Source organism: Dreissena polymorpha, chromosome 14 (genome assembly GCF_020536995.1).
Source record: "Dreissena polymorpha isolate Duluth1 chromosome 14, UMN_Dpol_1.0, whole genome shotgun sequence".
NCBI lineage: Eukaryota > Metazoa > Mollusca > Bivalvia > Myida > Dreissenidae > Dreissena > Dreissena polymorpha.
The window spans coordinates 66335774-66352842 of NC_068368.1; positions in this window are offsets into that span (position 1 = coordinate 66335774).

A 17069-nucleotide genomic window follows, 5' to 3' on the forward strand; every position below is an offset into this window, starting at 1 on the left:
GTCATGTGCCACCTTTGATATGATGTATCACGTTAGAGTACCACCTGCGATATGATGTGTCACGTTAATGTGCCACCTGTGATATGATTCATCACGTTAATAAGCCACCTGTGATATGATGTATCACGTTCATTAATGTACACTCCGTCATATAATGTATCACGTTAATGTGTCACCCGTCATTTAATGCATCACGTTAATATGTCACATTATGTATCACCTGAATGTGCCATCCGTCAAATATGTATCACGTTAAACTTCCACCCGTCACATAATAATCACGTTGATATGCATATCGTCATAATGTGCCACTTGTGAAATGATAACAGTTGAATGTCGTTTATGCTGCTTTGCTAAGGAAAGTAGTTTATACTATTGAATTTTAATCTCTTGTTCATAACTTGTTATAGGGGAGATGTACATTCATGGTATGCATTCGCCACAGGAGTCAGAACGATAAGTAAGAATGATAAAATAAAGCAAAAAAAAGTATTCTTTCAAAATGCATAAACACCTGTTATCACTTTTGAAAACATACTGTCATTATAATTATTCGTCTTCATCCAGTTGTTTTTTACTCTTAAACTTATATGTCGTACATATACGTTGATTTATTTCATAACGAGAATTATACGTCTAAAATGCACGAACAGCCAATATTTAAAAGATACACACTTATAATAGTATTTGGAATTATTTCGGCGAAAAAAGACCAATACACACTGGAACTGTATGCAAATGTCCCGATTCCGTTATTACATGATTATTATTGATGCCAATTTCTGTATATAAACTAACCACATTTACGCAAACACGTTAAGTGGGCAATGCTGATACATATGGTATAAGCATCACAGGAGTACACTTTATTATGCATGTACATAATTAGTTAGATTAATTCACATTACTCGATAGTAGCAAAGTATGCAAACAAGACATGAGACGTGTTTATGTCAAAAGCATATGTTAAGCAATATTATTATTGACTGGTTTTTACTTTTTGGCAAATGCATTGAAGTAATTCACACGAGTGCTATTTGTGACGAATGTTGATAAGTGAGTATATAAGTATTGTTCAGAAGCATCAAATTACACACATTGCAAAGTCAGCTTAACCATCAATATCAAACCTGTACAATGGAATGAGGCATTTACGGCAAGAAACTACTTGCCAAATGAGATACACAACCAATTTCATAGACAAGACTCACCAAACACAACAAATCATAAACAATACTGGTCACCGCCTTGAGCCGATTCATGAAAAGCATATGGGATTTAAACTGTGTTTTAGATTAACATATACTGTATTCATTTCTCTTCTTTTTGTTTGAACAATCTAAATGATAAGTTGTAACTTTTGAGTGAAGCGATATTGTATATCAGTTGAATTATTATTGCTTAACGGTTAATTTACCAAACATGTTACAACTGTTTGCGCATGCTGGTGTTTGATTTTGCATCATATATATTACCAGAATAATGCAAAGTAAACATTTGTTTATGTCAATACAGCTTATAATGTAGTCTTTAAAATTGCATATGTTATTATGTTATTCCATTCAATAAATATTGCACTAACATCACAAATAATCTTCCATGGAATGCATTTAATCTGATTTCTGTACACACACTTAATACAAAACAATTAAACTGTTCTAAAACATAAGGCACATATTAAATTTTTTTGGGTAATCGTTTGCTATTCCTTTTAAATTTACTGGTCATTGGTTTACACTGCATTCATTCAGTGCAGAGAGTATTAAGTCATCAACGTATTGAATTAATTAGCTTGCTGCAAATGCAAATAGTCAAGAATTGTTGTTACAGTTTATATCAAATAATTTGTCTCAAGCCTGAAAAAAGGATATAAACACTTATACGGTTAGTTGTTTTATCATTCAAAAGAGCTATTGCGGGCCAAAAGTGCAAGTAAATTTCATAGGCGTTCGGTATGTATCAGACTGGAGACAGACACACGCATAAACATAAGATCTATACGCGAATTACTAGAACCGAATTAAATTAATAATTATGAAGTGTTTTCCATATATATTATTCTCATCAAAGCTAAAGTATATCGATATGATAACCCCAATGAATTTGACTGTATGGACTTGAATTGCTAGAATACATGTTAACCTTTAGACAAATTATGTTTCATCGAATATAGAAACACCCGAATGTTCTATATATTCAATGCTAAACACGAATGACATTTAGTTATTATTTAACTCACGAAATGTGCATACAGATCAATCATATGGCATTCCTAGTTCGGTAGAATCCTGCATTTAAACGAACGAAAGAGACAAAATTATATCACCTGTTTTACTTCGCCAGTGTTCATCGTCTGCCGTTCAAGTTCAGAAACAAAGTTGAATACATGGGAGTGATTTTAATCAGTAGAAGATAATCATCGTGCTCCAAAACAATTTCTCCTGTATTGTGTTATTTCGAAATATAATCTCCTTAATATTTAACACATGTATCGTACTAATACCGTAATAGACTTATTGATTCGTTTAAATTTATCAACGTACATAGAAAGTTAATTGAACACAAATCATTAATCATAACATGAATATAAAAAGAAGCTTGCAGTCCAATTAATAACAATTATTCAATAAGATCAGGCAACGTTTATAATAAATAAATGTTCGTTCGTTTCAAATGCATGCCTTGAATATAAGTCCACGTGTATGCAGATGACACAATGTTATACAATTTGTAATGCATGTGCGTTTATTTGAAGTAAAAGTTATGGAAAATGTTTACTATACTTTTATGCACAATGAAGGCAATCATGTTCTAGTCAAACACGTATGTAACTTATTCTACTTAAAATTCGTTGAATGTATCCTCTGTTTATGAGATAATTTTAAAATGACAAAATAATGTAAATTTGTTGATATCATGCTAATTGTTGTTAAAATTGTATTATTTAGAACCACATTTAACATGATAAGTCACGGGAACGTTAGACAAAAATGGACATTATAAATCGCATAGTATGCACTGAACTGTGGCCGGTTTGTCATGTCATTATCAATGACATAATTTTAAACATACTCATGTTTGGATATTTGTATTTTTGTATGAAAGATCTTTTTCTACCGAACGCTTTCTAGTGAAAAGTGTTAAGTTATCTTCATGTGAATATGAATTGGATTGTATTTCTATCTATAGGAGAACACTTTGATTCTTCCTTGTCATACACGAATTTGTGTTGTACTGGGCCCGTTTTTATAAAGGTCTTTTGGACAAAAATAAGGATATATCTATAATCTAAAACAAGATCCCTACGTCTCTGGTTATGTCGGGAATATGATAGTTAAAATAGTGTACAGAAGTAAAAATAACTTATATGTTCAGTTGTTACAATATCAATTTCCAGAATGGAGTACACAACTTTGAGTATCACTTGAAGGTGTTCTTTGTAAATCTCATAATGTGTTGTTAATTTCCAAATCAACAGTACATTGGTTATATCTGTGTTGTGTACTGATGTTTTAACAAACACGCACTGTGTGTGTATAGAACATAAAAGCATACAATATATAACCGTATAACAAGGCAAACCATACCGCACACACATATATCATGTCGCTACATTAATATGTGTCTGATAAAACGTTGCATGATAAAAAAAAATAATCAATTAAACAGGAAGTTGTTGTTTCAGTCGAGCTTCGGAGGTAGATAATATTACTCAGAAAGGACTATAAAGTCATCATTTTTAGGAAAATAAAATCCGTTTCAACAAAACAAGCAACTTGATACAAAGATATGATACAGTTTAATATAAAACAGCAACACAAAAAGCTAAATACATGCTTTACAAATATAAAGCGCAAGTGCTCATGACGTCATTATTAACAGGCTAAACGTCAACAATCCTTTCCTGGAAACAACATTTGGGATTTATCATCATGTTTGCGTAAATATTTATTTAATTTGCTCATTTAAAAGCATGTGATAAAAAAGATCTGACACTCGTTGTCATTTCATACCATATTTTATTAAACTCGTCCAAGAAATTCGTAAGTAAGCTCGCCAAATGCTCGCTTACTAACAAAATTCCTGAACTCGTTTAATAAAATAAGGTATTATATAAAAATTTGTTACAGATCGTATATATATCAGGCAATGGTGCCGAAACTATAACTTCATCGTCGCCACGATTTTTTCGAACTCGAGATTTGAAAGCCTTTTTCAAACATTGGTTGCTTGGGCAGGGACGGGGGATATAATTAGTCTGTCATTGAACATTGTGAATTTTCTAATTATAATTTGAAAAGGAATCGAAAGTTATATTTTCTGAACATATATTCCATCGCTTAGTATGGCGTCCTTCAGATTTGTAAGAAGAAATTCGTGATGACACAGACATGAATTATTTATTCGCAAAACAAATAAAAGAGCACCTCGTTTTCAGCAAGAATCAAAACAACTACGCACGGCTCCCAACGTTTCAATCAATCCTTTGCACTGTTTATATAACATGAACGAACTGAACACATTGCAAGTTCTTTAGGAATCAATCGATATACGTTTTGGAATGTGAAATGGTCAGGTGCTGTTGTTTTAATGTTCTCGTGGAATACACGTTAACATAATAAATGCAAATGTTTAGAGAAATTGTACTATTGTATAATCTGATTTCTTTCATCTGTCTGCCTTTTTATCTGCCATATCGTATAGGTGCACCTATCCTGCAAGTGATACATTCAACCTGTATCCTGTTTGAAGTAAAAAAAACTCTGGAGACAGACGAGAAATTAAACACCGCCTTTGCACGCCATTTCCAAGACACCGATTAAGATAGGAAGGTGTTTTCCAGATGCATTATCACCTTCAAAGCTTAATTGTAGTGAGAAAATAACCACACCCGATGATATTGTATAAAAATGTTAGTGATTTGTTAGAATACACGGGCCGGTTCGATAGAGTCATGTTACAATTTAAATATGGCAATATGAGGTAAATATTTACATAGTCGATGCTTGATGTACGTTACTAAATGGAAATCAATATGCATATACTAGTATTTCAGTAAGTTTTTAAATTAAATGCGAAACATAGAAATATTTATGCCGGTCTTAACTTAAGTTGCATTATAAAAAATTGCAAGAATGCTCGTTAGAAATACTTCACATTTGAATTCGTTTTAAATTCCACACATTTCTCGTGATAAACCATACCCATTTGTATTCGTTTTAATTTCCACACATTTCTCCTGATAAACCATACCCATTTGTATTCATTTTAAATCTATACATTTCTCGTGATAAATACTACAAATATGCATTCGGTTTAATATCTATACATTGCTCGTGAAAAGAGCTGCACATTTACATTTGCTTTAATATCCACACATTGCTCGTTAGAAAAGCTACACTTGTGAGCTCGTTTTAATGTAAATTAACATTGTTCGTGGGCTACAATTTATCATGTTTGTAAACTGTTTTGTGTCTCTTCTATCTTTGATATTTGTAGCAACAGCAATACAATATTGTAATCGTATTTTTATGCGAAATGTTTGTAATGTAATACTTGATCTTAGACTACAACAATCCTGCTATCGGTATTGTACTTTATTGATATCTTCAATATACATGTTATAATTTTCTTACTAAGTAATGCAAACTTTTGAATGCGATTTCAGTCCTGTGAATATTTGTAAAATGATCCTGAATTTACAACTGCGCATATATATACAAATTCCGAAACGCATGGATAGTGAATGTTTGTTTTTATTTTGTTATAACAATTTGTCCGTATTAAAAGGCTATTGCGTTTGTGCCAGATTTAAATAGTAATGACCAACGAATGGGTATGTCCGACTACAAGATAATCGCTCCTTTGATATATTAATAATTTGTACAAGATAATTGCTCCTTTCTACAATATATTTTCTCCATTATATAAGATGTTTGCTCATGTCTTCAATATATTTGCTCATGTATACAACATATGTGATCCTTTTGTCATGAATTATCAATACAATTCTCATAAGGCTTACCATTGATCGTTTTTCCTAAATTTATTTATATGCTGATTAAAGTTGAACTGACGGTTGTGTTTTGGTCTGCATCTTAATATTTAGTAAATGTGATGATATATATTTTTACAACGAACGTGAGCTGAAAACAAAATAAAGAAGATGTGTTGTAAAAATTTTTTATAGAAGAATACGTTTTCGGTAGAATTACTTGATTATTTTCTTTTAAATGTGTACATGTTGTGTATAGAGCAATAGTGTTACATGTATTGAATACTTGTATGATACTTAAAGTCTCTATAACGCTCAAAATCAACGAAAATTTCGTAAAGTATTTCGTAAAATAAAGTTTACACCTAAACAATCAGTGTTCCTTATAGCAATAGCCACAATTTCAATGCTAGATGTGGTATGATTACATAGATTTTTGTCGATACAAAATGCTCGTTTTTATTTATTTGTGACCACAATAAATTTCATGCTAATTTCCCTCGAATATATCCATCATACGACACACGAACAAAAATGGTACCATGTTTAAACCATAATAAAAACGAGCATTTTGTATCCACAAACATCTATTTTACCAGACCACATCTGGTGTTGAAACTTCGGCAATTGCCATAAGGAACATTGATTTTTAATTGGTTAGCTTTTTTTTACGAATCATTGTACGAAATTTTCGTTGATTTTTAGTAGTAATGTTACTTTAATGTGAACGTCACAGTTTGTCAATTTAAACAAAATCAGCCAATTCACACGACGACAAATACTCTGTTATTGCATCCATGTAGGGAAACAATATTTTACATCTGGCATATCAACTTTCGTAAAGGATAAGTATTCCTTACTAACATCAAGTTGTTATCCAATGTTGTTTGCACTGTTAATTAATTGATATATAGAACTTTTATTTTATTTTCATATTATTTTCCCATCATTTTGTGCTGCTTCCAACTTAAATGTATTGCTGACAAAACGCAGAACATTTAGCGAAAGATCCTAACTTGTTAACTTAAGTATGTACATGAAAAATGTTAATCAAGAAAAACGTGTGATTTATGTGAATACAAACCTGTTCTGTTCAGTATTTGAACACGGTAATAACAATTATGCAAGCTCCGACTAATTGTTTACTTATTTAAAACAGAACAGAACAGCTGCTACGAAATATACATTACATTTGTTCCGATATCAATTATGCACAATTGCTACATACCTTTCTTCTCGGAAGTATAGATAATTGCTTAAATAAATGTTTGGTTTGCTTCTTTATTAGTATACCTGTTTGTATGCGATCTTGTTTGCTTCGGATAAACAGGATCGTGTTTTATTCAACACAAATTGAGGCATACATTTATTGTAATAGAACTATAGTTATAATGTCAATTTGTGACAATGTATATATTAACGGGACCCTGATGTACCAATCAATTGACGTATAAAATTATGACTTATAATACTTCTGGAATAATAAAATGACTACTATCCCAACCGAAATACAATGTAATTACAATAAATAGTAACACGGACACATTTTCTGACCCAGCATACTACACATCAGCTCATTTTAGGTCGTTACAAATGGGGCACGAGCTGTCGATCGCAAGCCCGATGAGATGTCGACACAATCGCATGCAAACGACCCGGGTAATTTCTTTCCACTAATTAAATGCTGTTTAGCTGTGCAACACCAATATTACCTGACCGACCGTCCGCCTAGCATGAGCGCTCGTTTGCAACTGTGCACATGTCACGAGCATCACGTCATGCGTTCTCATGCGTTCTGAAATGTTCCCTTTGTATTAAATGTAAGTTTATTTTGATTGTTAACATGTTCACTACCTCATCTCGCTGACATTTCATTCAATGTTTTCTGAAAGTGCGTCTACTGATTTGCAAAACGCCAGTCTGTCAATACTATGTGTCAGTTTTTAGTTGTGAGCGTTAGCTCACACTACTGAAGAGACGCAGTTTTGCAAGCCAGCTTGCTTCTAACTACGCTAGGAACGCTAACTTCAAGTCAGTCTGCTGGTGCTAAGCTAGGAACGATAACCACTGCCTGTCTTCACTACCTGCAGTAAAATTATGCAGACGACGAATGCTAGAAGCGTCTGCTCTACTACTGCAGTGTGTATTGAACCAATAGTGTTTAACAGCTTGTTGTAAGACGACATTTGCCAGTCTAGTGTTTATCATTGAAATTTGTACATATTGGCAATGCGCACAAGCTTATTAAGGACGACACTTTTTCATGTTATGGTGTTTTTCGTTTAAAGATAGTCTCTGGTACTGTAATAAAACTAAATGCATATACATTAAGCCCTGTTTTCTCAAAATAAAGCTTCAATTATCTTTTTTATAAATGATTTGAAAAAAAAACAGCACATCTCGACCTGTGCTTTAAGACACACTCTTTATAAATGTGAATAGGTTGTGTTCATTTCCAACTTCTGTGCCTTCAGAGCTTTGATTCCCATACACCGCGGGTCAGACGTTTTGACAAATAGATATAGGTACCTTAACTACCCTTCAGAAATGATAATCTTTATTATAAGAAGTTGCGACAACAAATGAACTATTTGTTTGAAATTTTAAAACTCGCAATTAGTAGGTAATGATGAAAACATTTAAGTGATGAAACCTTGTTGAAGTTTATCAATAATCGGAAGAATTGTGTTAATTTACAAGGCTTATAACATGAATGTAAACAACTATTGCATAGGTTTTTGACCGTTACTATTCTAAATTATTTTTACAAAGAGTGTATAATTTTCACGTTTGGGTAAATTGACAAAATTGAAAAAAAGTTGTTTCAGATTCGCAAATTTTCGTTTTAGTTATGATATTTGTAAGGAAACAGTAATACTGAAGATTTATCATGCTTTAAAATAGACATTATATGCATCTTTTGACGTTTTAATAACCCGAAAATTATAAAGCGTTGCAACGCGAAACGAATTAATAATTTGGAGAGTTCTGTTGTTGTCGTTATAATTCGTGAAACTACGAAGATTGCTTATATAAAGTATAAAATACATCGAGCATTGTATTCGAAAAATGGCCGAGTGGTCTAAGTGGTAGACCTTTTACTCCAGGACTCCAAGGGTCAGTGGTTCGAGCCCTGATGAGGGTTACCTTTTTTTTCTTTTTTTTAATTTTATTCTTGATTTTTTACTGGGACTTTGCGTATCCAATGTTTACATTTGTCAATATAAAGCATTTAATGACAAACTTCAAAACATCCATAATCTGTGAAAAGGCCCCGTTAAATGAATATGTTTCATTGACTCATATTAATATCGTGTGCTTATCCTACCTGGTACAAAAAATATTCAAATCAGGAAAGTACGTAGTGGTAGTTTACAGTTTCAAGGTCCTTACTGGATTTATATTCATAACTTGTGGGATATTTTTGCTGAAACATAAATATGGGCCTTCCGTCTTGAGGCTTCATCATGTGTACATAATTATCAGGTTAAATAGACTCGTATAAAACATACGCCAAACAAGGGCCCTCTTACAAATATAAGAAATCATCATCATCATCATCAGCAGCAGCAGCAGCATCAGCATCATTAGCATCATCATCTACTAACAATTTTTCCCCTAATTTCTAGACATCATGAAAATTCCCACGTTATTCATTAGTAAACATTTGAAAATTATTACTATTCGTGTTTCATGCGTATTAATGCGTGTTCTTTCAAACACAACAACAAAAAGAAAGGTAATGGTAGCATTAATTATGATAATTGTAAATGATAAATGTTTGTCCATGATAATTTGTACTTTTTCGGGGATTTTGTAATCTTTGATTACATGAGTAATTAATATATTGCAAACTTATTATTGCAAGTACGTGAGATCATTATGTATCAAACGAAATATATAATACAACATAAGACACACATGTATGACTAATGTACTTTAACTTAGCTATTTACTTAAAGGTGTGATAATGGCAAGGGATTATATTCAAGTGTTGTACATATATCAGTTTGATCATATTTCGTCTGAAATTGAGCGAATAAATGTATTGAATAATTTGAAAGGCAGAACTAAAGTAAACATGGTAATAAACGTGAATGAGTTAACAGTGTGAACAATTTGTTTACAAATAATGCTTTGTAATTCTTAACGGCACACCTTCAAATGATTATCGCAGTGAAATTGGACTGAAAAGATCAAAACAAAAAGGGATAGGGGAAATCCGATAGCTTATTTGTGAATTGTTGTACAACAGAGATGTATCACGTTTCATAAAGAGATATCTTCTTCCTGATTAATGTATGAAGCTGTTATGGGTGATTTTATACACGTTTTTGAATTTTAAAAATAAAATTATAACACACTGTATTATATGGCAGATCGGTTTGAATTTAAACTATCCAGAGGTGGAACTAAAGGTTGTTTATTATTTTTGTTGGATGATTTTCTATGCAAACGTTTATAGGTATGTGGTTCACATGTTGTATGAATATACCACACGTTTTTTTATACACATTAATGTTTATTATTTACTCAGTTTAAGGAATAATGTTCAATATAATAATATTGCCTCATCGACGATCGTAAAATATCTAATTTTTTTAAATCTTTTATTGTGAAATTTGGATGAATCCATAACAAAGGACTAAAACAGACATACACGTTACTATTTGCATTCTTAGTGGGCCGCATATATCCTACGTATGTATTTCTTTGACATCTGTTTGCTCTTAAAACTTAGCAGAAAGGTCAAAGAGTGAACAAGATAATTATAAGCGATTAAATACAAAACGACTTCTTGACAATTAATCAGGGTTGTTTTCGTTATAGCTCACGTCGATAAAAATCACAAAAACTCAAGATCACAATAATCTGCGCGAGCCGTTAGGGGTTATGTCTTTACTTTCGTACTTAATACGAACACTCTCGAACGTATTATATAACATTGAAAATTGAAATTGCAGAAGTTAACGCACTTAGCCGGAACATAATACATATCCAAGTCTTAAACAAGAGTAGATATCCATCAATTATGAATTAAGACATACTTAAAATGGCCCTTCAGATGCTCAGAATCTTAAGTATCGTGCCAACCTTACATAAGTATTTGACATATTAACTTCTACACTTCTACATTGATCATAATGTATTTAGCCTAAGGGATTATCCGTGAGCGTTTTGTTTTAATTGTTTTTCTTAATTTTATTTACGGTAGTGTTTTATATGCATTTTAACACTGAGTGTTTATTTATGGATCTTTAAGAAGTGTGGACATGTGGTATTATATTGCACTGAATTGACGCTTTATTTGAAGACTGGATATATTGCGGATGGTCTTATACTAACATACATTGACGAACAATGCCATTGATTTTTTTTTTATCATTTTTCAGTTTCAGTTCGGTCATTATTTGTCTGAGCCATATACTTTACTAAATAGAACAGAAAACATAAGTTAGTATTATATGATTAAACATCACTTCACTAGTGCTTATTTAATGACGAACACACATTTCATGATAATAGAAAACATAAGCGTTCATCTCCTTATTGACAATAAAAATAACATTTAGCTCTCCTAAACACATAAAACCGATTTGGTTTTGATAAAAGAAAAATGAAAACATATGGAGACTTTGGTAGTGTACATATTTAAACGATATGAACAACAAAATATGTCGACGTGGTAACGTTATGCAAGAAACAGTTTTAAAGTTGCTCAATTGGAGCATATCAATACTACACCATCTCGATTTTCCGTCACATAGTGACTTACTCATTAAAATGTAACAGAGTTCATATCTATATCAGTATCGGTTTATTTTTCATATCTGATTTTTAAATGTATTAATTCTATCAATTGTTTATACCAGTTATAAATGCTTAGATATAATTCATATTTTTCTTTCTGTGAGTACGTTCATACTTAAATTTATTGTTTTCCAACTTGAAAATACTGCCGATGAAACTAATAACATTCACTTAAATATCCTTACTTCAAAGGGTGTATGAACATGAACAGTGTAACGCAAGAAACAATTATGATTAAAATGAATACAAACTATGTTTGCTTCTGTATTACAATATGGTAATAACAGTGGTACAAGGTTTTGGGTATGATTCGTGTATTGAAAACAACAACTGCTGCAACAGCTATATTACTGTTTTGTATTCGGATATCATTTTTCACAACTGCTTCTCGTAAGTATAGATTAATGCTTTAATAAGTATTTGGTTTGCTTTATTATGTTTCTTGTTGGTATGCAATTTTGTTTGCTTTGGATAAACAGATCTTGACCGTGTATCATTAAACATATTTATTAAAATAATAATATGATTGCTGGTCAATGCATGACAATATAAATATATAATAACGTGAATCCGACGCCTCCAACAATCGAATTTTACTATTGTTACTTATAATTCTACTACATAAATATATAAAGAAAAATACTAAAATTCTTATAATTTTTATAAATATTCATATCGACACATTGTCAAACGCGGCCCAATATAACATGCAATTGATATTGCAGAACTCATTGCAAGCACATGGGTCCTCTTACATGAATTAGAAAAAATGATAAAGCTTTTTTGTTCAAAAAATAAATTCCATGTTTTAAAACGGTTTTAGTTTCTTGATTTAACTCGTAGAGCACTGCATCTTGCCTACTTATAAAGAAGCATCTTAATCATCATAATCATAATCATCATCATCATCATCATCATCATCATCATCATCATCATCATCATCATCATCATCATCATCATCATCATCATCATCATCATCATCATCATCACCACCACCACCACCACCATCATCTGCTGGACTTTAGCAATAATGGCCGCATTGGGCATAAGACCAATTTACATGTCGCGTGTCTTTAAAAATTTCAATGCGTCTTGTAAATGTACCATCTAAGCATAATACTTTTATAGAGAAAATTAAGGTCAAACTCATTTTTATCATACCACTGCATTGATATCCTTTTTATTATCTGATCATATTATATTTTTTTGTACGATGGTAAACAGGAGGTTCTTATATCAGTCATGTGTGGAGGATGGTCATATTACTCGGAATCAACTATAAAGTATTCATGTTTAGTAAAATCGAATTAGATTCAACAGAACAAACAATTTGATACCAATATGCACCAATATATGTACTATATCTTAAACACAAAAATGCATCACAAACAGCAAACAACATTCTTTTTACAAATATTAAGCGCCCGTGCTCATGACGTCATTATGAACACGTCAAACGACAAAAGTCATATTCTTTCCCTCTTATACTGCAGCTTTTTGCGATGTTTTCATTATTTCTTTAAAATCGGAGACGTAGAGGTATGATAAACAGAAAAACATGTAACTGCTTGATCTTTTTGTAATATATCAGACTTGGCACGAATAAAATAACGGCTCAGCAAGCCTCGCCGTTGTATTATTCTAAGCCTTGCCTGATATATTACACAAAGATCAGACAATTACCTGTTATTCTCTATATAGCAAACTGGCTTATGTCGACAGCCTATATAGGCTTTCAGAAACGATTTCAAGACCGATTGGCCGAGTACGGCTAACATTTGTGGTTAGATAATAACATGATTTCCCTGTTATAATAACACTATATTTCGGTAGTGATTGTTTTTTCATCGTTAAAACAATACTCTGTTATCAACGTTTATATATATTCCATAATGTCTTCCCCTGACGATTTAGTTACCGAGTTCTGACCCGCTCTAGATCAGCAGACGATGTATTGCATAAACCTATCTTGCGGAGGATTCCGGGGATAGTAGATGTATCACGATTGAGTACTGACCCTTAAATTTTGCGATATGGATTTTTACGCGTAATCGTGACTGGACACACATGTGACATGTGTGTATGTGTGTCGTATGAGTATGAAGAGAGTGAATCCCTTACACCGAACAGTGCAACATTCTATACGAAGTTCACATAAGCAGTGATGTTGCCTAAGCTCTGGGGTATTTCTCTAGAATAAACTTTTGAAATATTCGAGTGTATTCATTCGGGTCTGTTGGCGATATGTAAAGGTAATTTAAATGGAAAGCTGTGTTAAACATCCACGCCAAAAATCAACTGCATCATCACAATATTTCAAGAACGTTTTACCTGGCTACAACTATTCCCCTGGCAACTCTGAGCAGCAAACTAAAATGAGTGTTTATAACATTTCTCCTCAAAACATAAGGTTGGGTAACCGGCATGAATAACATTGTTTAAGATAATATAAATATTTGCTTAATCGTAAACTCTAACGCGAAACTTGTTTCTTATTTTGTTTCTAAAGGTCTGGATTTTGATAAGCAGATAAGAACAACTGTGTTTTCTAATGAATAGCACAGGTAGCAAATCCATTTATACATGCATACAGATCTGCATATTAGGAATACACAAACGACAAAGTAATTAGATGGCCGACCTCGTGTGTAAGCTTTTATTTAAAGCTCATAACACAAATCTTACTCGTTGATATTTAATAACAATGTAACTAATTTAAATTTAAAAGTTATATTTACTTTGTACATGTGTGTTTTGTGTTTAAATATCCACTATGTGTACAGCGCGAGCCCTGTTCTCAATTATCCGTTAAAATTGTTGTATCGTAAAAATCATTAAAGTTGATAATTATAATCTCCTGCATGTATTTAAAAATAGCAACTCACAAAACTCAATTAACGCTCCAGCCCTACAAAAATGGGGTTTAATACATGTGCGGAAAGTCTCGTCCCAGAATAGCCTGTGCAGTACGCACAGGCTAATCAGGGTCGAAACTTACCGATTTTATTGTATTTTTTGTTTACAGAAAGTATCTTCTTTGCAAAAATCCAGTTAAGGCGGAATGTGTCGTTCCTGATTTGCCTGTGCAAACTGCACAGGCTAATCTGGGAAAACACTTTACGCACATGGTTTAAACCCTTTTTTCACAGAGCACGGCTCATTGACTTAGAAACGTCGCCGGCTATCGCTTGTATATCAGCCGGCTATCGCTTGTATATCAGAATTAGTTCATGCAAACTTCGCCGGCTATCTCTTGTATATCAGAATTAGTTCATGCAAACTTCGCCGGCTATCGCTTGTATATCAGAATTAGTTCATGCAAACTTCGCCGGCTATCGCTTGTATATCAGAATTAGTTCATGCAAACTTCGCCGGCTATCTCTTGTATATCAGAATTAGTTCATGCACACTTCGCCGGCTATCGCTTGTATATCGCTTTTATATCAGAATAGTTCCTGCAAAGTTTTAAATGTGAAAGCTCTAATGAATTGTAACAAAAAGTAAAGCGGGTTTATATGCAAATCAAACCTTATACTTAGTTTTACCTATCCGTCAAAAGTTTCTCTATATGTATTATGCTGATGTAAATGCATATGCTTTTATATAATTTAAATGAAGAAGCAGCGCCACGATTAATTGTTTGAAGGAAAAAGCATTGCTCCATATAACATTACCTGCATCCGTTGTCTGACTTTGTTAAAATTTCAGTTTTTATTTTATGTCATTTCAATCTGATATGCGTGTTGTAGAATATACTTTTAATATTTCAAAACATATTTTCCAATGTTACTAAACCATTATCCATTACGAATGCAAATTCAGTCGCTATTGATCATCCATTTCCAATTATACGAATACGATTTTTTTTTCCAGAAGTAAAGATAGGTATACCAATATATACTAATTTACGATTCAGACATTTCCTATTGATTATTTCCATAAAAAAATATTTTACAGAATACCCCAAAGAAAGTTTCTCTATCATGTATTATTTTGATTCGATTTATTTTCGAAAGACTTTCTATGCAACAGTTAACATATAGATTATCAGCGTACACAAACAAAAGACTTAGATCAGGTCAATACTAATTTTACTTGAAACAGACACAAAAATAACTCATATAAAACAAAATTGAACAGAGGGATTTTAGCAAAATTAGTTAATCAATTACACATGGTATTTGTTGGTTTGTAATGTAAAGCAACTCAATATAGGATTGGACATTTATATGGAGTTAGTTATCGTTTAGGCAAGCCCACTGGGCGTCAAAGATCAAACCTTTATCGGAAAAATACGCATCATTAACGAACTAACAATTTCCATAGAGCTAATGACAATAAACCAATACAATAACCTTCTCACATAAAGTATGGTATTAATAAATAATTTATCAAGTTGTTTCCCTAGAGATTAGTGATTGATAAAAGAGAATTTATAACTCTGGTTAGGCAATCGTAAAGATGACATTTCATATCTTTGTGCTTAATTTTCGAACATTTCTAAAATTACGGATGTAACAAAACTCTGGTACGCTACTATACTTCCTGGTAAAATAACCTCTAGTTAATATATTATGTAATCTTTAGTTTCGGTGTTAAAATACACCGGCATTTATACTTTTTATGATAACAACAACTTATCCTTACAAAAATCGCAATCGATTTTCATGATTATTCCAAAACCAAAAAGAACAAAATCCTCATGCAGTTGGGTTGTGCATGGCAAACATGCATTTGGGTTGTGCATGGCAAACAATAAATTAATTTTATCAATAGAAAATGCTTTTCATATAAACAATAACGGACAACATCGGCTGTACAACTACTTTAAGAAAATCTTTATTATAGTGTAAGAATTCTACTTGTTTACATTTTATTAAGGCACACGTATGGCACTTACCAGGAAAAGGCTGTCAGTAATTGTTGAATGCGAGTTATTTTCAAGTAGATTCTAAAAATGTTTTTAGAAAGGTACAGTCAACAGTATGAAATTAATATATTATCAGCTCAGCTTTAGCAGAAGCGCTACTTAGGCTGTTAATTGGTTTCAAATGGTGCGACGGAGTATTCCATGATAAGATTAAGAGGGTATTTCATAAAGATATCCAGCAGGGTAGCATCGGTAGATCGCTCACAAATATGTGTTTATCAGTTTGTAATGTTTGGGGATAATTGAAATGCGTATTTACAGAGATTATCTATCTGTAGTCGGCTGTTCTTTTGATTTAAACCATGTGTATGGATAGATAATGTTTTTAAGTAA